The sequence below is a fragment of the Rousettus aegyptiacus genome, unplaced genomic scaffold, assembly GCF_014176215.1.
Source record: "Rousettus aegyptiacus isolate mRouAeg1 unplaced genomic scaffold, mRouAeg1.p scaffold_m13_p_8, whole genome shotgun sequence".
Classification (NCBI taxonomy): Eukaryota; Metazoa; Chordata; class Mammalia; order Chiroptera; family Pteropodidae; genus Rousettus; species Rousettus aegyptiacus.
This window is the reverse complement of record NW_023416311.1, coordinates 60,511,130-60,537,660: the sequence shown is the minus strand read 5'-3', so window position 1 is coordinate 60,537,660 and position 26,531 is coordinate 60,511,130. Positions and strand designations below refer to the sequence as shown.

The following is a 26,531-nucleotide window of genomic DNA, read 5'->3' as shown; positions in this document are numbered from 1 at the left end:
CCTTCTCTCTGTCTTTGCTTCCTCCAGCCCTGCCCTTCATCGGGGCGGTGGGATTTGATCGTGAGAAGTTTCTTCATTATTCACAGATACCAGCCGAAGCTAAATGAACACCTATCAAGAGCAGAGAAACCAGGAAGAGAATTCTGCCTATTTAATACATTAGAGTATGGACGATTTCCTTTTAGTTTAAAAAATATACATCATCAGCTGGAAGAAAGTGAAACTCCCATATACCTCTTAATTTTACATTTTTTTTTTTTTCGCTCCAAAATCCGTACCCATCAACTCTGCGTTTTATGGCTCTAGTAAGACGTGGTACTGGAAGCAGGCTGGAAATGGATGTACAGAGTACCTTAATTCCAGAAATTAAATCTCACAATTCCAGGATCCTTGCTTAAGTCCAGACTGTATTAGCAGTTTCATCTGTAGGAATCTCTTTTTGCCATAGTGTCTAGTTTTGTCATAAAGCTGGAATTGGGGAGGGACTAGGAAGCTTCAGAACGTTGGGCAGGTAGAGATAGCTATAGATGTTATGTCTGATGCTCCTCATCATACTACCTGGAGAGCATGATATCTAACCTATAAAGGGTCGAAAGACCCTGGGAATGCGAGTTCTGAGCCATCCCAAAGAAGCATGCAGGGGGCAGTTGCTTTATATTAGAAAGGGGGCTAGAAACTGAGTGTATGGGTGATTTTTACTTTGAATTTTGGTTTTTGGGCAGATGAATAGCATAACAATTAGAGAAGATATAGAAAACATAAGTACCAACATTGGTAACAGCTAGGGATGGGGTGAGGCTGTGAAATAGTTTGTGAAACATCCTGCTGTGGATGAATCCAGAACATCCCTGAGGGATCCACTAATGCTTTAGACAAGCCCCAGGGCATCTGCAGATGGTAAGTGTGGTAGAGAGGGATTGGCATTGTCTGCTGGCGTAGATCTGTGGGAAGCATCTGCTATCCTGGAGGAAGAAAAGGTGCAGAAGGAAAGTGGCTATCAGTCTGTCAATGACAACACATCTTGTGAAGTCTTACTCCTTTCATATCTGACACTGTGGTACTTACATCTGTCCCAAATCTGGCAGCCTCATTGAGGTTCACAAAGCATCTCCTCTTAAGTGACAGTAAGACTGGTATTATCATCAGGGCAGAATCCCTTCCTGCCAGAGTAAAACGAAAAGAAATCACAGTATTTGTTATCTCATTATTTTTTATAGATCATCGCATTCTGTGTCCCTTATTTGGTGTAAGGCAAGTTGATAACCTTTGGTTAATATCTTTTAATATTCTTATTTCCATTACAGTGTAAAAAGTCTGTTATAAGTAATTTTTTTAAAGATCAAAATGCATACAATATGTATTTTAAGACAGCATTTCCCAGGTTTTTTTTTTTTTTATCCAACAGAATATAATGTATTAGTTACATGCCTTGAAATGGAAGGATTTACCTATTTCCATTACTTAAAATAGATGAGAGTCTCCGATGAAAATATAAAGGAAGGGGAAAATTATGAAGGGAATAAAAGATGTGGATGATTGAGATTAACAAGAAATCCAGCAGTTTTTGGCAAGGAAGTTAGGAGTCCAGTCTTTGATAAAAGTCTTGACCGCTTACTGTTAGGGCTTTGTGGTGAGGACTTCCTGGTGAGAACTGTTCTCAAATACTACTTAAGAACACCAACAAAAAGTTATCTCTTCCTTCAACACATGCACCAACCTGGAACATTTTCAACCATTAAGACGAATTACTTTTTCCAAATTCAGCTCTATATTCTTTGTAAAATGTTTTTCTGATCAGCTCCTCCTAAGAAATTTCCACTGTTTTTTCTTACCTTTAATAAATATTATTATATGCTTTCTTTTACAGTGCCTTTGTAATTTCCCTCACCAATGTATATTGTTTTCCTAATTAGACATAAATGCCTAGAGAGCTGGGACCTTCTTTTTGTATTATCTGCCCCCATCCCATTAAGAAATACCATTTAAATGAATGATGTGGACAAACTTAGTTGTAGCAATAATTAGGTAAAAAATTAGGAACACTCTTTAACAATTAGAGATAGGTTAAATTACATCATATGTACTTAGTGAAATATAGCTATTTTTAAAAAGCCATAAGACTAGTCTTTCTCATGTTCGGAAAATGTTTGTTTTCCAAATTTAAAAAGTGGGATACAAAATTGTGACAAGTACAATTGCTTTGATGTGAAAAAAAATCCTAAGCATAGAACAAAGAATTAAAAAGGAAGTAACCAAAATATATCAATCACCATTCTTGGAATTACCACTCTTAAAACAACCTATTTGTAAGGGAGTAATTTTTTAAAAATTTATTTTCTTTTACTTAAGAATGGATGAAAAGAGCTTTTTAAAAAATAATTATTTATACTTTGTAATATGCACCTATATCACTCTAATTTTTCTAATATGGAACAAACAAACATTCTTCAGAAGTGTATTGCAACCCTTTAATAATTCAGTGGTCTTCTTCTAAACCTTCCCTTTTTTTACATTACCATAGTTATATCTAGGACTATACCACATATCTGATTAATTGATAAAATAACTCTTGCAAATTTTACACAAATTACATAATTTGTGTGATTTCAAGGATCACAAACATATAATGGGATCTTGATATTATTTGATACATTTGGTGTTAGGAAAATCTTAAAACAACTACCACCAACTGCAGAAAACATACAAAACCATAAGAAACTACCTATCTATTTAAAACCTAAATTAGCTTTATTCATTCATTAAGTATTTATTGAATATCTACTTGTCTGAACCACTCACTGTTCTAGACTTGGGGAACAGTGGTATTTAGAGCAGACATGGTCCCTACTAGCAGAGAATTTACATTTTAGTGGTAATAGGCCATAAATAAATAAGCAATGAAAATATAGGGTAGTAATAGTGCTGAGCAGAAAATAAATGCCTTTGAGGTTAGGTAACAAGAAAACATCTAAGAAAGTGCCATGTAAGCTGCTGTTTGACAGGAGAATCCAGCTTTGCCAAAATTGACTAATCCATTGCTTGAAAAGGAGACAATAATACAAAACCCTAAGACATGAGCTAGCTTGAAGATTTCAGGACTTTCATGCTACAAAGACAAGATTACATTAGGGTTATTTAGTAATATGTTTTTTAAGACCGGGAGGACTATGCTAGAATCAAAATATCCAAATCAACCATAAATCAAGATAATATACTTAATGAATATTGCTCCTTGAATCCATATTTCATTTATATGTCTTGTCTCTTCTGCCTGTAAATGTTTTAATAAAAGATGGTTTTTGAAGGAAAGACACAAATAAGCTATATATAAGCATTTTTTTCAGCTAGCTGAGTAAGATTTAACAAGATGCATCTTGGAAAGTGTCCATAAAAGTCCGTAAGCAGAAAATTTAAATATTCAGGAATATTTAATTTAAATATTCAGAAAGTATGAGTGAAGAAATCACAAAGAGAAGTATCCAAATTTAAATATTCAAATCCAAATGATTTAGACACTTGATTATCAAAATACACAATTCGGTTTTAGAATTTAATGCTGGAAAATGCAGTGAAATATGCACTAATATGGAGTAGTGACAACGGCATGACCATTAAGAATGAGAACTGGAAAGTTTATTTTACCTAAAAATTCATCTTCTAGAAATCTATTTTAAGGAAGAAACGCATTTTATAAATATAATCCATTAAATGTTCATTCTGATTATATTCCTATAAAAGAAAAAAATTAGGGCCTAATTATTTACCACGAAAAGAAAACTTAAGACAACAGCAGACCTCATAATTTACTAGACACGGGTTGTAATATAATTGTGCTTAATATGTTTGAGAAAATAAAAGATCAGATTGAGATAGACAACTGGATAAGTAGAAATATAAAACAGAACCAAACAAATGCTTGAACTGAAAACCAAAAAGATAATAATGGAAATAAGTCCTTCAACAGATATGTTTAACAGATTAGAGACTGTTAAAAAGAAAACGACTAAAAAAATGTTAAGAATTGTCCAGACCGAACCACAGAGAGACAAATGAATGGAAACAGAAGGGATAAAGTAAAATGGTCACACACATGTAAGTAGAGTAGCAGAAGGAAGGGAGAGGAGAGAGTGGGCAGAATGACATTAGAGCCCAGATTCAAGAGGCATTGGAAACCTCAAAAGAAAACAAAGCACAAACCAAAGAAAATACATTTAATCATCACAAAACTGCTTCAAATTTAAGACAAACATCTTATCTTAAAAGCAACCTGAGTAAAAAAGAGAGTACCTTTAAAGGGCCAAAAATTAAAAAGAGACATTATTTCTCAAAAAAATTACGGAAGCCACAAGCTATGAAATGTATCTTCAAAATGATAAAATACCTGCTAATTCAATAAAAATGTTCTTTGAAAATAAAGGTGAAATAAATAAATTCAGGATACAGAAACTGAATTTGTCACCGGCAGACATTTACAAAAGGAGATACTAAAGTATTTTTAGGAAGAAGATATATGATCCTAGATGGAGTGGGTAGAGAAAGTAAATGTTTTAGTGACTATGAAAGTACATTAATTGTATAAAAATGTCTTGAAGAATTTAGAAAATATATATTAAGTATACACAATGTATATAACATGGAGTAAGTGAAGGTGGTAAATGAACTCGATGGGTTCTCGGATCTTTACATTGTCCAAGAAGTGATACAGTACAAAAATTAAAATATAGAACTGTCAAGTTTATGTGGTGGAGGAACTAGAATAAGTAAAAATAACCAATTTAAAAGAAGGCATAAAACGAGAATATCAACATAGGAAAGATGGAACAAAAAGCCAATAATATGATAGATTTAAATCCAAGTATTTTAGTAATTGGGTTACGTGTAAGCAAACATCCAATTAAAATATAAATCTCAATAGATTTTTAAAATATATAATTTCATATTAATCCTTAAGCTAAAATGCTTTTTCCATTGCACTTAAAATTTAAACTCTTTTCTGGTTTTCAGTGTCTTTGATGTGGGGGTTATATTGTCTCATTTACTTTTATGTCTCATACTATTTGTATATTATGTCATTTTTATTTATGTTTATTTGTAAAATTTTGTTAATATATGTTATTTTATGTTATTTTTAATTGAATCCCAGAGCTAGTATATGAAGAAATTATATTTTGGAGTCTAACATGATATTTTCTACAGAAAGGATTTGTTTCATAGAAGCTTTGGGTACTAGTAATCTAAAAATCACTTTGCTCTAGTCAGTAATTGAGGTGATTGGAATCTAAGCAAATCTACTTCCAGTTCATACTTTTGTCCAGGCATATAGATCTTTAAGAGCTCAACTTGAAGCCTATAGCGTTTACTAGAGCAGGCCCTGAGCTCCCATTTTTGTCTTTTTAACTTCATGAATTAGAAATTTTTTTCACCTTCTTAGCCATCTTCTCAAGAATCAGCTGATACCTCAGAGAAAAAGCTATCGTAAGTGATGGGTTCAACAGCTCTAGTTTTTTTTCTTTTTCTAAATTTTCCACTGCTTCATTAGGTCTCTAATGCCTTAAGATTTTTGTTTTGTCTTTTGTCTAGCCTTTCTAGTTCTCGGAAGGACTAGTCTCAGTTACCTAGTCCATCATTACTAAAAATAGAAATAGAAAATAATTTAAGTACACAGAAAATGCTGACAGAATTTAATGATAAAAAGTCTTTCAAAATTTCAAAGGATTGGTGTCATTTAGGTCACATTTTCCATTTGCAGTATAATTAATTTAGAAATCTAGAAACCTCACATATTTGGAAAATAAATCCATTTCCATATGAGATGGGTCTGATTACAGTAAAGATTCTCAAACAAAAATCATATTCAGAACTGAACAATGACAAAAATACTACATGTCAACATCTATAGAATACCACTAAAATAGTACTTAAAAGGAAATTAGAAACTTTAAATATTTAAATTAAGGAAGACTGAAAATTAAAGAGCTACAATCTGTGTTAAACCTAAATTATTAGGAAAAGAATAATGGAAATAAAAGTTAATGAAATGAGTGAAACAGAAAGCAAATATTCAACACAGAGGGACAACAAAGTCAAAGTTATATCTTTTAGTACAAATTGGCAGATATATAAACTCACGGGGCTGTAAACTACAGCATAAGGAATATAGGCAATAATATTGTAATAACAATATATGGTGTCAAGTGGGTACTAGACTTGTTGGGGTAATCACTTTGTAAAGTACATAAATGTCTAATCACTGTGCTGTACACCTGAAAGTAATATTGTATGCCAATGGTTAATTTTAAAAAAAGTTGTTATAATACTAACATTAATAAATCTTGGAAAAGGTTACCCAAGAAATACACAGAGTATTAGAAATGAAAATGAGGAGTTCATTCAAGTGCTGTAAAAATTGAGATATCATTAACAATTTTTTATCATATAAAAACATAAGTGATATAGTTTCCAGGTAAGTATAACTTTTCAAAAGTCATTTAAGATTAAATAGCAAATATAAATGTTCTAATTACTGTGTAAGAGATTGAATCAGTAGAAATTTTTCAAAAAAAGGAAAACATGTTGCCCACAGAGTTTTGCCAAACATTCAAAGAATAAATTTTCTTACACAAACCATTCGAAAGTACAGGAAAGAGAAAACAAACTTTTATTCATTTTAATAGGCTTCTCGACATTAAAACCTGATAAGGATAGTAAGAGAGTCCAATCATATTCACGGAGATAGAGGCAAAAATCCTAAATAGCAAGCAGAACCCAGAAAATATGTAAAAAAGATAAGAAAACACGATCGGGTTTAATTTGACCCAGGAATGTATTTTAGGATGTTAAAAGATTAAGAGAGAAAAACCATAAGCTGTAGAAAAAATTAACAGACATGGATAAAACCTTTTGCCAAAGTAGAATTGTACCGAACTTTCTTAATTCAATAAAACCTACAATAAATATTTCAAAATGAAATTTTAAAGCAGAATTTTAGAATCAGGAATGAGTGCCATATTGGAGCTACTGGCTAGCATTGTAAAGTAATGAAAACAAAGGATATAAAGATTGGAAATGAAGAAACATAATTTGCAGGTTAATGATTAAAATAAGTCACAAGGATTCTGGATATGCCAGTATAAAGTGAATTGCATTTCTCTCCAGCAGAAAGGAATTGTTAGAAAATGATTTTTTATTGATATCATTTACCATATCATTTAAAAAATATGAATTACATAAGAGTAAATTTAAAAATATAGAAGACCTTTAAGGGGGGAAAAATCACAAAACATTATCGACTATCATTAAAGAGTATTTTTTAAAAATACACCATGGTCAAGTATTAAGAGACTCCAGAGTTAAGATGGCAGTTCTCCCCTACATAATGAAAGCAATTATAATAAAATCACAAATGACTTTTTGCAGAAACCTGACCATCTATATGAAAGGGCAAAGGGTCAAGTATTTCAAGATATTCCAGAAGTAGAAAATTTAAGATAGAATTGACTAGTCATATAGCAAGATATATTTTTAATTTGTATTAAGTGTTCATAATAGTCAAAAGGTGGAAACAACACAAATGTCCATCAGCTGATCAAAGGATAAACAAAATGTATATTCATACAGTGGAGTAGTATTTGACTACAAAAAGGAATGAAGTACTGATACCTGTAATGTGGACAACCATTGAAAACATTAAGTAAAAGAAGCCAGTTACAAAAAAGCACACATTACATGGTTCTATTCATGTGAACCATTCACAATAGGAAATCTATAGAGATAGTAGATTAGTGGTTGCTTAGGGATGGTGAGGCTTAGGAAGATAGGAACATAGAGTAGTGATAGCCAAAGGATATAAGATTTTTTTTTGAGGTGATGAGAATTTTCTAAAATTGTGGTGATGGTTGCATGTAAGTGAATATACTAAAAAGCATCCATTGTACACTTTAAATGGGTAAATTGTATAGTATGTTTATTATACCTCAATAAAACTATTAAAGCTACAGTTACTAGGATAGTGTGATATTGTTTTAGGGATGGAATAACTGATTTATACTGAAATACAAGCCTAGAAATAGATATGCCCTTATAAGGAATCTTGATTTAAGATGGAAATGGCTTTGGAGACCAATGAGAAAAGAGCATTTCAATAAATGGTACCGGATATCCATATGGAAGAAAATAAAATTGTACCTTCCTACTTGATACAGGAAAATAAATTTCAGGTGAATTAAAGATTTAAATGTGAGACAAAAACCTATTAAACCTTCATAAGACAAGGTAGCAAGATATCTTTATGGTAGAACGATATAGAAATTCAAATTCTATAAAGAAAAAAGTTATATTCAAATACATTAAAAGCTTTTGTTCAAAAGATACCACAAGCCCTTGGAGTAGTAATTGATTTCAGTTAGGCACAGGAATTGTATCAAGCTTGTGACATTTTATTGTGCAAATAGCAAGGAGCCTATCATGGACTACTAGGATCATGTCAGATGCCTCAGGAGACAACTGAAAAGCATCCCACTTGCCAAAGCTGGGACAATTTGAGTCTCAATAAGGACATATAGGTTCTTTGAAATCCACTTGAGCACAGGTTGGAGTATATGAAACACAATGGATTGGAACATGTCAAATTTCAGATGTATTTAAATCTATGAGTTCATAATGGTAGTAAAATTAACAAAAAGCATATAGTGGTCAACAGTGGAGGATGCTATGGAATCAACTCATTAATTTGAAAACCAGTAAAAAAAAAAAAAGATCAGTATTTGTCCTGCCTTTTCTATATGAATTGTACCAAACGTAACCAAATAGTAAATGAGAGGAAGCTCTGTCCAGTCATGTATTAATAAATTAAGAAGGAGAGACAGAAAATTGCCATTTTGAGATTCATAGTAAATAAATGTATTTATCACTTCATATCAACAGAAGCTAACATGACAAGGAAACTATATATCACTTAACGAAAAAATACACCGTAACTTATTTAAAAATCTTGCCAAAAAAAAATTGAACCTGATAGTAGGAAATATAGAAAACATGTTACACACCATGGTTATACAATCAGGAAAATTCAATCTGTGGAATATCATGGGACAAATTAACTTCAACAAATATGTCGTGGGAGAGAAAAAGAAGATGGAGAAAACTATAGATTAAAAAAGGCTCACTAAAGACATATGAAGCAGTGTGTGAACTTAACATTAGTTACCTATTGTTATATAACAAATTACCCCAAGACTAAACAGCTTAAAACTAAAAATATTTATCTCATAGATTCCTGGGTTAGGAGTCCAGGAGTAGCTTAGCTGGATATTCTGGCCCAGGATCCTATGAGTTTTCAATCAAACTGCTGGCTAAATTACAGTTTTCTGACTACTTGGTAGGGATAGAAGATCCAGTTCCAAGATGAGTTACTCACAGTTTACTTGAGTGTCCTTACAACATGGCACCTGGCTTTCCCCAGAGCAAGTGATCTCTCAAATTGATATATCATTACTCCCATATTCTATTAGTCCCACAGATGCCCCCTGATACAATGTGGGAGGGGAATACACAAAAGTATGAATACCAGGAGACTGGTAACTACGTTCACATACCAGATGCACATTCTCCCCTTATGCAAAATACACTCACCCTCTCCCAAAGTTCTCTAAAACTAATCCCATTAGAGCAGTAGCTAAAGGTCTAGAAATCTAAATTAGGTACAGGTATGGGTGAGGCTTTTCAGGTCTACTTCCATAAGCACAGCACCTTAAATAGAGTTCCTCTTAATCTGGAGACCTGTAAACTAAAGACACATGGTATCTACCTTCACACACCAAATATAAATTGGGTAGGATAGACATATATATTTTAAAAGGGAGGGGGGTGTAATGAGGCACACAAGTTCACAGAAATTCTGAAATCCACATGGGCATATGTTAGCAGTTCCTTGATTAAAATTCAAGGCTGAAGAGTGATTCTCCATGGCTCTTAACTCTGCCTCTGATCTCTTGGATCCACCCACTGGATCACCCTTCCTTTTCCATGTTTACAGCTGTGCAGTTCTCTCTGCCTATAGAAGTTTGGATGTCCAAAGCCTCTTTTCATTTGGTATTCTGTCTCTTTCTGTCCAGGATGGCAAATAGCCTGCTAATATAATTCTCTTTTAAAAGTCTCCTTAAAATCGTATTCTTCTAATATAATTCTTGTAAAAACTTTGTGGATCTCCAATGAATTTTATTTGAGTTCACATCATTAGACAAAGCAACACCCATAAATCTCTTCCACATAAACCCTTTTTCTACCTTGGGCTTTTGATGCACCGCACCCTTAAACTTCTTAGAAGCCCTGTAATTTGATTAAGATGTTGTGAGGTACGCCGTTTATGTCCGAATAAAAATACTCTGACGCACCGCATTAGATCTTTCTGAGGTCTTAAAGGGCTTTACAACTACACTCTCAACTTCATATTTTCCTGTGAGTGCCCTGGATTTGTTCTTTGTTCTGAGCCATTTTCTAATTTTACATCATTTGTCACCTAGAGAGGCTGGAAATCTTCAAATCTCACAAGTTCTGGCTCCTTTTTTACAGTCCTTCTTTTCTCTTACGTTTTATCATAAGCAGCAAGAAGAAAACAGGTGACATCTTTAACATTCTGGCTTGAAGTCTCCTTAGCTTAATCACTAGTTTGTTAGGCATATTTTCTACTTTGCACATAACCCCAGGTGACAAATTTACTAAACTTTCTGCCACTTTCCTACAATTTCCAGTAAGACATTTCTAATCTATTAGGACCTCATCTGCAGCCTCAATGTTAGCATACATCTACAGACAATTTCCATAAAGCTCTTCAGATTTACTAATACTCTCCAAGTCTTTTCACTTGCCCCTCAGCCACTTACACAAAGCCACTCTCATTTTAGGTTTTTGTTATGTCATCATGCCACTTTAAGTACCAAATTTTTTGTTTTCTACTACTTTATAACAAACTACCCCCAAAACATAGTATTTAAAGCAGTGAACATTTACATCTCATGTAATAACTAAAGGTCAGAAATTAGCTGAGTAGTTCTAGCTCAGGGTCTCACCTAGCCTCAAAAGAGGCATACCATCACGCATGTATATGACCAACAGATGACCACATGTACCAACCAACATACAGTGTGAGAGGGGATTACACAAGGTGTGAATACTAGGCAGTGGAAATCTGGGTGCCATTTCAGACCAGCTACCACAGGACTTTATCTGGATCATGATTCAAACAAACTTAAAATTTTTTTATGATAATTAGCAATTTGAATACATATTGAATATTTGATGATATGGAATTATTGTAAATTATTTCTTGTTATAATAGTAATTTTTAAAGAGTCTTATCTTTTAGAGGTACATATTAAAATATTAAAGTATAATGATACAATGCCTCGAATATACTTCAGAATAGTCAGACATGGGGAAAATTCGGGTGATAGTTAAATGGGAGCTCATTCTGCATACATTTGTATATTTTTAATGTTTTCTGTAATAAAAAGTAAAAACAAAAAAAAAAGACCATAAGGAGATTAGAAGATAAGCCACAAGTTGGGAGATTTTTACAATCCATGTTACTAGCAAGAGGATTAGTATTTAGATTGCGTAAAGAACTACTACAATTTAATTTTTTAAAAAAGATAGTTAATGCCCTCTACATACCCACCTCAAACAGGCAATTCATAGAAAACCTAAAGAGATACTCAACCACAGGAAATAGCCCTTCACAGCCACCACATACACAAAAATTTGAGGGTCTGACAAAATCACTAGAACAATATGCTGGTGGAAGTATAAGTTTATATAATCAGTTTGGAAAACGATGTGGCATTATCTAGTAAACTTGAAGATGCACATGTTCTATGGCCCAGGAGAAATATATACTAGGATCTAAAGCAAGAAAATTTATAACAGTACTATTTAAACAGTAAAAATTAGAAACAACTGCCTATCAACAGTAGAATTTGTTTATACTTTACAGTAGAATAGGACAATGGAAAAAATGAATTAAAAATCCATGGACATGGATGAATTTAACAATGTTGAATGACATAGCAATTCACAAAAGAATTTTACAGTAGGATTCCACTTCTATAAATTAAAGAACCAATAAAGTAAACAATATTTTAAGGGTATGAACATGAAAAGTAAACAATATTTTAAGGGTATGAACATGAATAAATCTATAAATTCAAGCAAAAGAATGATAAACATAAAATCAATGCAGTGATTTTCTCTAGCTGCCAAAAGAAGAGATTAGAATAAAGAAGGAGCACACAAGGACTATAAAAGTAGGGTAATTATGCATGTTGGTTCAGTCAGAACAATCCTAGTTTGCCTATTTTTCTGGTATAATGATAGCACTCTTTTGTTCTCTAAAGTGTCCTGGTTTGGATGATAAAATATATGTTCTTCCTTTTTAAAGTAATTTTTTTCCTTAAATCTGGATGGAGGGCATATGGGTATTCATTGTATTATTCTTCCTTATATCACATAGATATTTTACAAATATTTATTTGAAACTAGCCAATTTTTGATAATGTAATTTTAAGTTTTAGCCTGTGACAACATAGTAAAAAAAAAATCTGTATGTACGATAAATGTAAATATGATTTGAATGAAACCTTTATGTGGGTAGATGTAGAGATAAATAACATGCTATGTAACTGACATTATGTTAAACCCTTTACAGTTATTACTTCGTCTTCATTGCAAGGCTTTTAGGTAGGTATTATTATCTCCATTTTATACATGAAGAACCTAAGGCTCAAAAAGTGTACATAACTTAGCCAAAGTCATACCATAAGTGACAGGGCAAAATTTGAATCCAAGCAATGTGACACCAGACTGCATGCTCTTAACCATAATGCTACTGTCCATAATAGACATTTGTAATCTTCTTTGTGCCGTGAATCCCTTTGGCAATCATCTGAAGCCTATGAAGTCCCTTTTTTGAATCATGTTTTTCAATGCATAAATTATGCGTAAGTTTGTAAATGCAACCATTTATAATAACATATAGTAATCAAGGTAGTCAACAAAAATGTGCTATTTATATGCTTCTTTAAATGTGCTGTACATATGCTTTTTTTATTTTTTACGTATCAAATAAAATCTAGCAGAGGATCTAATGATATCTATAATTTTAAAATCATGAACACCAATTGTATCTTGAGATTTCTCCAACTCTACTAATGTGATGGACAAATATCTGTGATTTTTATGGGTGAAAAAGTCACCAATACTTTTAATAACTCTGGTTTGTTACCTATGTTCACAATGAAAAGAAATGCTAAATTTTACTTACAGGTTAGCAAAAATTAAGGTATAATTTTTTTTCTCATTGAAATTTACAGTCCTTTGTCTTATGACCTTAATTCATAGACTTTCTCACATATATTTTACTTTACAGAGGTCATATTCCCCACCTCACTTCCCACGTCTGGTTTGGAGTTATACTCAAAATGAAGTACACAAATAAATTAGTTTATTGGAAATAAAAATATTTCTCCATGTGGCAAACTTGAGTAGGGGATCAGAAACAGGAATGTGTTGCAATGACAAGATGTGCATGTAGATAATGGGATGACTGAAACTGCTTTAGAGTGTGGTATTTGAGAGTTTTAAAACTGGTTCCAAACATGTATACTGCACATGCAATTATTCATAAAAGAATTTGTTATTGCTACCACGGTGCACTGCAATATACTATTTGTTCAATACCTGTAGCAATGCAAAAATCAGAAAAGAAACCAGATAGCTAGATACCTTTTAAAAGTGTCATTGGGCTAAAAGAACATGAGACAAGTTTTTGATTTGTCTTTCTCATGATTTGATGTCCCAGCAGAGCAACTGAGGAACCTAATTCTGACCAACAAGGAGGAATTGCTTGGCTAATTGGAAGTGACAGAAACCTTGGGAGAAAACAACCACATACCAAGGATAATTATAAAAAGGTAACATGGGCTCTAAAGGATAGTGTCAAGAAATCCAAAGCCCCCAAATGAGGTGAGACTTGCAAAAAATGCTAAGACAGGACAAAGAATGGGCTTTTAAAAGTCTGTTCAGAGCCAGAAGACAGGCAAAGAAAAGCCCACTTACAGTTTCTGGTGTAAGGTTAGAGCTGACAGAGAAAGCAGAACTTCTGAAATACAATTTTGCTTCATTCTCTACAAAGGAAACTTAAGTGATTTGACAAAATAGAAAGAACTATGTATATTTGTAGGGTCAGGCAAACCTTTGTTTAATTCACTGGTTCAGCACTTAGTAGTTATATTACTCTGGGTCTCCTTTTTCTCATATGTGAAATTGAGATGACCATATCTTTCTCACAGGACTGTTCTGAGTGATGGAAGTAACATCCAAAACACCGAGCCAGGCTCACAGTAGTGACTCAATAAATAGCAACTAATTAATATTACTCAAAAGAGTAATATAAATAGTGACAGGAAGCAATATTCTTCCTAAATAAAGGAATTCCAAAAAAGTACCAAACAGTTCCAATTTAGATTATATCATGTTATGAATAGCTTATATTGCAGGCTTTGAGGGTGGGAACTGGGAAGTACAAATGAGACCTGAGAACAACTGTCCTCACCTTTGAGAAACTATGGAAAACAGAATAGAACAACAAATGTGAACAAATGTCTGCCTTCAGGGTGAAAGTGGAAATCTAAACGTGGAATTACTTGTTTTTTGACCCAGTGATATTTTCTGCCATTTGGTGTAGTATTTATTTGCCTAGGGAAGGAGGCATTCTGCACCCCCCTGCCCCCCACCAAAAAAAAAAAAAAAGGCAACTGAAACAAAGGAATAGATTAGATTTTCCAAACAACTGCTTAAAGTGAAGATATAAGTCTTGAAAGCTAAAATGAAGAAGACAAGTTTCATGAATTTCTTTTAAAGCTTCAAAAGTTAAAGCTTGAAAGAAGAAGGAAAAAATTGTATCCTTAAGCAAGATATAGTGAGTTGAGTAGTGGCACCCAAAAAAAGGAATGTCCATGTCCCAATTCCTGGAACCTGTGAATGGAAAAAGATCTTTGCTGATATAAGTTAAGGATCTTGAGATGAAATCAATCAACCTGGATTGTCTGCTGGGCCATAAATCCAATGACAAGTATTTTTATATGATGGAAGAGAAGACCCAGAGGAGGCAATATGAAGCTAATATTGGAGTAATGTGGCAATAGTGAAGAAATGCTGATAGTTTCTGGTAGAAGAGGCAAAAACCAGATTCTCCTCTAGGTCCTTCAGAGGAGGTACAGCCCTGCCGCACACCTTGATTTCAGACTTCTTGCCTTAGAACTGTAAGAATAAATCTCTATTGCTTTAAGTCACCAGCTTGTGGTAATTTGTTATGGCAGCCCTATGAAGTTAATACAGAGAGTTTTAAAGGAATCTAGTCATATCTCTAGTAGATTAGGTCTTCCTGGGTTGAAGGAATAAGAGATTGTGAAATGGATGGTGGAGGCTGGAGAAGGTCTGAAGGACTCATTGGAGGGAATGTGTGAACTAGAATGGAGTTAGCAAATTACAGACTATACAATCTCTGCTTTGACAGAGATTGTCAATCTGAAAGAGACCTGACAGGATTACCATGCATTGCCAGACCTGGGAAATCATGTGGAAGGCAGCTAATCCAAATATTCAAAGTTCCCTCAGAAAGTATTTTATGTCATCAAAGTGAGCTTCTATTTGACAGATGCTTTTCACTCCCCACCCCCTAATCTGTAGCAGGAGTAACAGTTGTCTGTATGTTGATAATTTACTCGATCCTAACCAAACTACTCATAGGAAGAAGTACTTTTTAAATATTCCCTGGCTGTCTTGAACCCTCAGAAATAAATAAAGGATTATGGATAACTATTGGGGTTCCAGTGATATAGAAAGGAATCTATATCACTTGCAAAACTCCCCTTTGATCTTTACTCATTTAATTGAGAGTCCCTCACACCTCTAATCCTCTGCCCAGACTACATTGATCCTAGGCAAAATTCTAAAAGGAATTATTAAAAAGATGCTCTGGGAGCACCTATAAGAGGAAACAGTAATCAGTCAAACACAGTTATGGGTTTACCAAGCAGAATTTATTTGTCTAATTTTATTTTCTTCCTGACAAGATTACTAGGCTACTACACCAGTGAAATTAAGTGGACAATATTTATCAGTGCCCAAAAGGCATTGACATCTTCATCATATACTTATGAGTAAGTTGGGGATGAAAAAGGGCTAGATGATAGACTGACTTCTGGATGGCAGTCAGTCCCTGCATGGGTTTTTAGTGTAGAACCACAGTCTTTCACTGAGTCAACTCTGTATTTCATTCACTTGAGAGAATATATAGAACTTAGGTTTTCAAAATTTTATCCAATTCAAAGTTGGGAAGGGTAGGATGTTTTACAAACCTTAGAACAACTTGATGTTGACTTAGGGCTAAACTCTAGGTAGATATAATTAGAATCATAAAATTTGGGGGTTCTAACCATGTAAGCAGAGTCCAACAAGCTAATAGGGATTTTTAGGTATTCACTTATTTAGGTGCCACAAATTTAAGGAACTTCTACTCTATGTAAATGTCTATATTGGGCTTTAGAAAGATGATGAAGATATTATCCTTAGATTATAATCTGGCGAGCAAAACAGACTTGTAAAGAAATAAACATATTACAACACAATTATTCATTGTTAAGTCTTCATATTTAGTAAAAATTAAAAAAACAACTACATTAATTATTTGAGATGGACTGTCACTGGCATATGTAAAATATCTTTATTTTTTATTAAGTATTTAATTAGCTAGAAATAATAATATTTTCCAAGAATATGACAGTAGGCTGATATTCTAGCTTATACAATTGATTTTCTAAAAATTAACAAGGGTTTAAACACTGGTAGGAGGAAATACAAATAGCCAATAGAGATATAAAAACATTTTTAAAAGTCATTCTTATTTATAAGCAAAACACATTTAAAAAAATTAATAAATAATGGTATCCTATGCTTGCAAAAGTGCAGTGAAATGGGAAGTTATATACTACTGGTACAAACATAAAGTGGTGATTTTGTGGAAAGTTATTATGTACAAATCATACTACAGAATGCAGGTATTTTCTTTTAGGAATCTACTTTAAGAAATAATCTAAAATATATACATAAACTATATATAAGGAAGTCTATAACAACGTTATTTATAATAGCAAAAATTTTTAAGATGAATGATTAAAAAGATATGTACAGTCATGTGATGGAATATCATTATCAAAGTCAAAATTGTATCTTAAAAAAAGGGTGCCTGCTATATTTTATATTTACATTACATTATGTTATATTATATTCAACCAGAAGGCTAGGGATCATGACTTTTCACTGTAAACCCTCTTAGACATTTTGAATTTTGGACCATGTGTGTGTGTGACACATCCAAAAAATAAACTCAATTTAAAAATAAAATATTTAGCTTAAAATTTTAAAATACATTTATAAATATTTTTTATGGTGTTAGGAAATACATTAAGTGAAACAAGGAAATTTCACTATTTTCTGCAGTGACTATAGTTAGAAATTATATATACTCTGGCTGTGTTACTAGAAATATTTTGTTCAGTATTTTGCATCATAAGAAATCTGGAACCAGTTTACATACAAACGAGAATGATGGTAATCTAAGGAATGGTTGGAGGAAAATTTGAGTGTTTAGCCAGGAATATATTTGTGAGAGTATGATGACTGTCAAGTATTTGAAGTACTCTCATGTGGAAAAGGAAGCACATATCCCAAGTATCAAAGGATGAAACTGGACCCACTATAGTAAGCCATTTTAGTTCAATATCAAAACACAGATTTGCTTACTTATTTACGGACCATTTCAGTTCAGTATCAGGAAACACTTCCTAATAGAACTAGGCAAAAAATGAGTGAATTCCCAGTCACTTGAAGGATTCATGCATAAATTGTCACCTACTTTGTTGGACATAATAGAAGAGATCCAAGCATCAGAACTGTAGTTTTTGATACAATTCCAGCTGTGTGAGACTCAGTTCCCTGTAAAATGGAAAAGTTTGACCAAATTACCACCCTGTTTTTTTTTTTTAGTTTTAAATTGTTTTGATTCTGCATTGGTGTAATTATATTTGACTGTTTTTTCCAGATGTATACAATATTGGCCTTTTATCCCTTGAACTACATCTCCCTATACTTGTGAGAATTCATTGAGATGCTTAAAAAGGTATTTGTAAAAATTTAAAACACCGTATAAGACATCATTATGTTCAACATCATTGGCCATTAGGAAAATGCAAATAACACCACGGTGAGATCCTACTACACTCCTATCAGAAGTCTAAAATAAAAAATACTGATGATACCAAGTGCTGACAAGAAGTGGAGCAACTGTATCTTTCATACCTTGCTGATAGGAATAAAAATTGATACAACCACTCTAGAGAACAGTTTGGCAGTTTTTATAAAGTTAAACATACCCTTACTATAAGACTCAGTAATCCAACTACTGGATATTTACTCTAGAGAATGAAAACATGCTCACATAAAAGTCTGTGTATAAATGTTCATATCAGCTTTATTTGTGATAGCCAAAAATTTGAAAAAAAACCTTGATATCTTCCAATGCATAAATGAATATCCATATCACGAAATACTACTCAGTAATAGAAAGGAACAAACTTGATACACACAGCAGCTTGCATGAATCTCAAAACCATTATGTCGATTGGTATGATTCTGTTTATATAGCATTCTTAAAATGGCAAAATTGTAGTAATGGAGGACAGATCAGTGATGCCAGGGGGAAGAGTTGGCAGGGAGAGTATGACTGGAAATGGGTAGCATGAGGGAATTACTTTGGAGTGATGGAATAACTCTGTATCCTAATTGTGCTGATCACTACATAAATCTATTACATGTGACGAAATTTTATAAAACATTACACCAAATAAATTATGTTTCTCTTCAAGTTTCTAGAAAGCAAGAAAATTTGTATCTTCATTCACTTTTTGTTTTCACTGACTCTTTTATGTTTAGCTTTGAACTGTCTTCTAATCAATAATATGGATTATTTTTCATATGAAACATTTTTCTTTCTGAAGAATATCATAGAAATAAGGGTGTGAGGTATACTTACTTTATGGTAATTTTACTACTTTTCTTTAAAGGAGTAAATGGTCAAATGTTAAAGTAAAGAAAGGCAAAGCTCACTTTTATTTATATTTTATTCTTGTTTTTAAATTTTACAATCACATTTTTAAGGAAGCCACTGGAAAAAGATTTTTACATAAATTTTCACAGCTTACTCAAATGTGATCTATTCTTTGCTATTTATCTTATGACCAAAGAAACTATCAGCCTTTCCAGGTTCTACTTTAGCTGCTGATACTATTTGTACTTAACTAAATTTACTTCCATTCAAATTGGTTAGGGAACACAGGAACTTCAAATTAATTCCTGCCCTCAAATGAGATCAGTACAGAGAGTTTGTCTCAAGAGTGAAATTCTCTTATAAGATGATTCTTATGGATACTAAAATATTAGCCTCTCTCAGGTAGTGTAAGATCATTTTCATAGCTAACATTACCAATGTTAGCTAATATTTTCAATCTCTTTCTTTTTCTGAATATGTACAGTCGTTTACTCTTACCTGTGATTTCTCTTTCTGTAGTTTCAGTTAGCTGCAGTCAACTGAAGTCCAAAAACAGTAAATGAAAAAAAAATCCCGGAAATAAACAATTCATAAGTTTTAAATTGTGTGCTGGTCTAAGTAGTATGATGAAATCTCACATCATCCTGCTACATTAAGCCTGAGAGGTGGATCATTTCTTTGTCCAGTATATCCACGCTGTATACGTTGCCCACCCATTAGTCAGTAATAGCCACCTGGGTTATCAGATCAACTGTTGAGGTATTGCAGTGCTTGTATTCAAGTAACCCTTGTTTTACTTAATAATGGCTCCAAAGCACAGGAGTAGCGATTCTGGCACTTTGGCTATGCCAAATAGAAGCTATGAAGTGCTTCCTTTAAGTGAATAGGTGAGTATGGTACAAATAGATATTTTGAGAGAGAAAGACTACATTCATATAACTTTTATTACTGTATAATGTTATAACTGTTCTATTTTATTACTAGTTATTTTTATTAATCTCTTACAATGCTTTATTTATAAATTAAACTTAATCCTAGGTATGTATGTAACAGCATAGGGAAAAAACATCATATATATAAGGTTTGGTACTGCCTGGTTTCAGGCACCATCTGGAGGTCTTGAGACATACCCCCCACAGAGAATGGAGAACTACTGTAAAAGGTTACATTTCTTAGTTTTGCAAGTTAGGCAGAGCCGTATGACTATTTCTACCTATGGACAGTGACTAGAATGATTTGTTCCAAGCCAAAGAATTTAAGAGTCACTGCTTGGTTTACCATGCTGTCTTTCCTAGCACAAAGAATCCTTGGGCATAACATTGATGTGGAGATACCAGAAGAAGGAAGCAACCTAGAACATTGAGCCACTACATGAAGGGCTACCCTGGAGAAATTTCTGGACTCCTAGATGACTTACCTGAGTAAGAAACTTTCACATGATAAACTTTCACAGCTAGACAAACAAATCCTTAAGTCCTGAAGAGGAATCTGATATCAGTGGAATCTACCTCAGCATGCAATATAACTGATAATTACAAAGATTCATGCATCTACTAAAGTTGTTAGATGATCACAATTACCATTATTCCTATCATCATTATCATTATCATTATCACCACTACCACCATCACAACCACATTTACTTACAACTTATGTGCCCAGCACTTGTTCTAAGTGCTTTGAAATTATTAACTTGTATAATTTTCAAAATAACCTATAATATAATCTTAAGTGCTTTGTCTTCAAAAATGAATATCAATGTAGATGCTTTCTGCAACATATCTCAATGCCTCTGAGATTTTGGTATAGTTCATTACTGTAGCATCATCTAGCCTATCCAGGTGAATAGAATCCGTATACTAACTCTACTTATATTTAAAGTTTTCATGGCCATCTGTGCTCTCTATACGTCAGATCAATAGATATATATGTTATCATTTTTTTCCAATAAGAAAATACAATCATAAACATTTCAATTAATAACTTATTCTATTAGTTTCCATCACCAATTTAAGATCTCAAATTTTTAATCTAAATGAATAATACTTTTAATTATATTTACCTTTATCTCAAACTTATATCTTATGTTAATCATTAACAACCAATACAAAATACATTTTTTATTCAGTTTTTTATTCACTAAATAACCACTGATGTTTCTGGTCATGTCCCCTGGGAAGCAGACCCAGAGACAGATATTTATATGCAAGGTAAAAGTATTAAGGAATTATCTTGGATCAACACTTGTGGTGAAATGTAGAGTTGGATAGAGGGAGATATTGGGTTATGATATAGCTACAACAAAACTTAAGCCAATATTATGGGTGGCATAAACTAGGTTGGCCCTTCAGAGGCATTACAAGTTGCAGCAAGGAAGCTGGGCCTTCTATACCCACCAATAACCGGTCACTGAATAAGGACTGTCCCCTGTAAGTGGGTATGACCTTAGGTAAGGCAATTCCTGGATGGAGCTGATATCTTAAAAGCAATGAGCCAATAGCATTCCCAGCAGCTAGACAAAAAAATCCTTAAGTCCTGAAGAGGAATCTGATATCAGTGGAATCTACCTCAGCATGCAATATAACTGATAATTACAAAGATTCATGCATCTACTAAAGTTGTTAGATGATCACAATTACCATTATTCCTATCATCATTATCATTATCATTATCACCACTACCACCATCACAACCACATTTACTTACAACTTATGTGCCCAGCACTTGTTCTAAGTGCTTTGAAATTATTAACTTGTATAATTTTCAAAATAACCTATAATATAATCTTAAGTGCTTTGTCTTCAAAAATGAATATCAATGTAGATGCTTTCTGCAACATATCTCAATGTCGGAAGTGCTTTGCTAATCATCACTCAATAATTTTTATTGTAAGTGACCCTATCCAGCATGAGCAGCCCCATTCAGTGATTGTCATTGGCCAGGATAATTACTTTTTTCATGGGTTACACTTTCTAAATCATGGATGGTATTATGATGTCTGTAATTTATTCTAAAATAATTGAGTGTAGATAATGTGATATTATGTGTGAATATACACATGTGTTAATTTAGGCTACATCATAAGTTTGTTGCTTGCTATAATTAGGAATTTACACTTCCAGGTATGGTCAGCTAACATTTAATCAAAAGGCCACACAATCCAGAGGAAGCTATGACAAGTACTTTAGTCATATTTATCTTGAACAACACTAGAATTTTGCTAATTAACCTATGAATATTAGCAATAGGTTTTCATTGGTGAAATTAGTGTTGTTCAAGGTATGTGGATTGGCTAATACATTTTAGATGTTCCACTTTTGCAGAATAGGGTGTAAAAATCTAGCAAGCACTATAATTTGTATCTGTAGGAAAGGCTCCAAAGTTTGATCATAAAATATCCTCTATTCAAGGTTTGATCATAAAATATCCTCTATCCAGCTATTGATTCAGTGGATTCCGGTTTTCTGAATCCTGCCTCTAAAAATTGCTGCATCTGCCTTATGTGAACTTTTCACGTACATTGTAGTCATGTGATATCTAGCTTTCAAATTGGCCTTTGGAGACCTTAACATTAATGATCCTTACTATTCATCTCTATGTAGTTCCCTCCCCATTGAATAGAGATGATTTGTGTAACAAAAAAAGTATACTGGAAATGAAGATACATGACCTCCAAGGCTAAGTCTTAAAAGACATTGCGGAATCCAGCTTGTTTTCTCTTATATTATCTATTCTGGAAGAAGATAGCTACCATGTTGTGAAGCTGCTCAAGAAACTTTATGGAGAGATCCATAGGGGGAGGAACTGAAGTCTCTTGCAGTCAACTTGCCAGCCATGTAAGCAAGCCATTTTGGAAGCAGATGGCTCCAGCCCTATTCAAGCCTTCAAGTAACAATAGCACCAGCTAACATCTTGAGTCACAATAGACCCTGAACCAAAACTACCCAGATAACTTGATCTATCCCTGATCTACAGAAACTGTGAGATAATAAGTATTTATTGTTTTTTAGTCACTAAGTTTTGTAGTAATTTATTATGCAGCAATAGATAACCAATATATCATAGTACATGAAAAGAAAAAGAGCTAGAACTTGATTGGGCTTATGGAAGAGATTGTATGAACTGTTTTAAGCCTTCTTGCTAATTGTTTAAAAATGTCTGTTTACATGACAGTATTTGTCTGAGATTTGCTTTCATTGTGACTTAGTAGCAAGGCTGTGTCAAAGTAACTGCCCCCTTCACTTATCTCAAAAATTGGTGACTACTTTTATCTCTCAAAAAGAACAAAATAGTTGTGCCTGACCAAACTGGATTAGAACAATTTGTAAGAGAGTCGTATTGCTTTTTCTGCCTACTGTAGCCTGAATCTGTCTACTTCTTTTTATCCCTATAGTTAATTCAATCCAGGCTACCTTCCTCTCTCCCCTGGACTACTATAACAATCTTCTCACTCATTTATTCATATCCATTGGCTCTGTTCTATTCCATTGTCAATATTAAAGTTAGAGTGATCCTTTTAAAACACACATCTATTCACGTAATTCCACCACCACACCTGCCCCCATTTAATACCTTTTAGTGCTTGGAAAAGACAAGGCAAAGACATAACACGGATTACGAAAACCAACTTTTCAAACACTGTCTTGCACTCTTCTCTCTCTTGCTCTCTATGATCCCACCTCACTGGCCTTCCTTCAATTACTAGTATTCTTCCTGTTCCAATTCACCACAGATGATTTGTATGTGGTCTTTGAAATCTCTTTTTATCTTTGTCTAGTTCAAGTCTGCCTATCCTTCATATCTAGTGCATATGTTAGTTCCTCAGCCAATTTTCCCCAGTCTGCCTGGTTTACTCTTACAGCATTATACATACCTCTTTTGTGCACCTATCACAAGGCAATTTTACTTTTTTGTGTGTAATTATTTGGTTAATATTTGTGCTCACTACGAGACCTTACATTCTATAGGAGTGGGTACCATATTTGGTTTAACTCATTCATGTATGTTCTGGAGCCAATCATAGTGCTACAAACATAGTGTGTATTTGATAATATTTGATTAAAGTCTGAATAACTGATTCACTAATTAAATGAAATCAGGTGTCTATGAATGTTGCTTCAAAGCCAGAGTGCCTAGGTTCATATTCTGGTAGTTCCTATGTAATTTAAAGAATGATTTTATTTCATTGTCCTTAATAAATTTGGAATAATAATTAATTTATAGAATTTTGCAAGGATTAAACGAGTTAATATCCATTAAGGCTTAAAGCCGTTCCTTACACAGTAAATACTATACATGACAGCTGCAATTGTTCTTATTTATATACTTAGTCATTGTGTTATGCTAGTCACTTAGGCCATAGCCACCAGTTGCTTGGATAAGTTCATTTTGTCCTTGTACATGTCAAATTTCAAGTGTCTATGTAAAAACAAGGAGCTATATCAAAGACACAAATTGAGGGCAGAGTTTATAAATCTTTTGAGGCTATCTAGTTTGACTAGGGTGTAAGATGTTAATTTTAACCCTCATATTACTGGTGATAATTTGGTAACTTACTATTGATACAAAAAAGACCAAGAAAGCAGGGTTTGAATTAAATGATAATATCAAAGAGTTTTATACCTACTTTTTACTAGCGCACAGTTTTTGCACCAAAAAGAATAAGCCCATCATCTCTCTCTGTTTTTGACATTGGGTACTTACTTGTATTTCAAATAAAGGCAACATATTAACCTAATACATACTATAATACTGTTGATCTCTTTAGATTATACACCTTCCATACTCTCAGACACTAACTTTAAACTGTACACTCCCTCTCTCTGTCTGTCTATATATACACACACACACACACACACACACACACACACATATATTTATTTATTATATATATATATGTATATGTATATATATATTTACTTATTTTTAAACTGACTATAACTGTAGTTAAAGCTGCAGGTTTATAACTTTTGGACACCATATGCTTTAAACCATTGAAATATCTTTTCTTATTTGACCATAGAAACAGTCTTCATGCTCCATGCAAAAGCAGCAATGGTTGGATCTTGTTTAGCTGCTAATGCTTTTTAAAGAAGTTTTAAATGCTGGCATTTTATTATATCCACAGACAGGTCCATTGTAGGCTGCCATTAATTTGGGCAATAGGTCATAAACTGAATAGTTGTTATACATGTGTTGCCAATGGTGCATTCTATTCTTTGTTTACTACCAACCATGAAAAACCATGAAAAACAACACTTTGTACTTTCCAGAGAAACTGAGATCACCCAGTCCTTGCAACTTAGGTCATTTCACTCTGGGAAGGAAAAAAAAAATCTCTTTTCAACTCTTTGCCAGTTCCTTCTGGCTTTTCGAGAAGGAGATATCTCTAAAAGAAAATAGATCAAAGTTACATGGGACTAGGGGCAGATCAGATAGCTATACTTTGTAGTCTGTTGAAAACAGAACTAGCTTTACTGGGAAAGAGATCATGTGTTACAGTTACAAGGAGCAGAGAAAAGGTTAGAGGGAAAGTTACTAGCCTAAAAATCCAACCTTGATTCTTCTAACAGTTTGTCAGGCCTTAAAATTCTACCATTAGAAATTAATTTGTTTGCATTTTAAAAGATAATTTCTTAAAGCAGTTACCTGTGGGGAAGAAAAAAATGAATTCTCTATCAATTTCTTTTCCTGAAAGTGAATTTTGAAAGCACTGAGACCAAGAGGTAACACTAGCTCCTGAAAGCTCTGATTTGTCTATAGGAGTACAGTAGAGAGAAAAGGTTGGAAGAGCACAGACGATATTTGAAGAGAGGCTAGAGGGAAATCTCTGGCCATAGAAAACAGTGATTTCAATGTGAGATGACTATAAGGAGAAAGAGAAAAAAGAAGTGGATTTATTTTTTTCATTTGCTGCTCTGGACATCTACAATAGAAGAAAGAAAATACATTACTATATGATGAGATAGAATGAACGTGACACTCAGACAAAATAGGAGGGTCATTCCCCTGTCATGTTTAGAATGTGAGAGCAACTTCAGTTTCTTAAATATCCTGGTCATTAAGGTTTTTTTTTCTGACCATAATTATGCTAAATTCATTCTCTACTTACAGAGTGATACAAAGCACCTTAAGGTAATACAGATTTTAAATTTTCTGTATTTGAGGGGCTCTCCACCTCTTCCTTCTCCTAGTAATTCACTCATCGATGTACAAATTGTTTACCTGTTCAACTAAATATTGTAGATTGAAGCTCTTTTCATTAATAAGTGAGGAAACACAGGTTCTTTTGTAGTAAAGAACCAAGGAACATACTGAAAGTAATGGTAGGATGGATAAATAAGGAAGGAGGCTGGTACAGATTTATACACTT

The 26,531-nt window shown here is 33.3% G+C and overlaps 1 long non-coding RNA gene across 8 annotated transcripts in view; it reads left to right on the top strand.

Annotated features, from left to right (window-relative positions):
- LOC107497141 overlaps nucleotides 1-26,531 on the top strand; it is a 57,995-nt gene that overhangs the window by 385 nt on the left and 31,079 nt on the right. For 2 of the 8 annotated variants that reach the window (XR_001593743.2, XR_001593742.2), the window contains exon 1: nucleotides 5,108-20,580. This is a non-coding gene — a long non-coding RNA (uncharacterized LOC107497141). Of the gene's footprint in view, nucleotides 1-5,107; nucleotides 20,581-26,531 lie in introns of those variants that run through there. The other 6 variants (XR_004952356.1, XR_004952358.1, XR_001593744.2 and 3 more) reach the window with 6 other exon arrangements.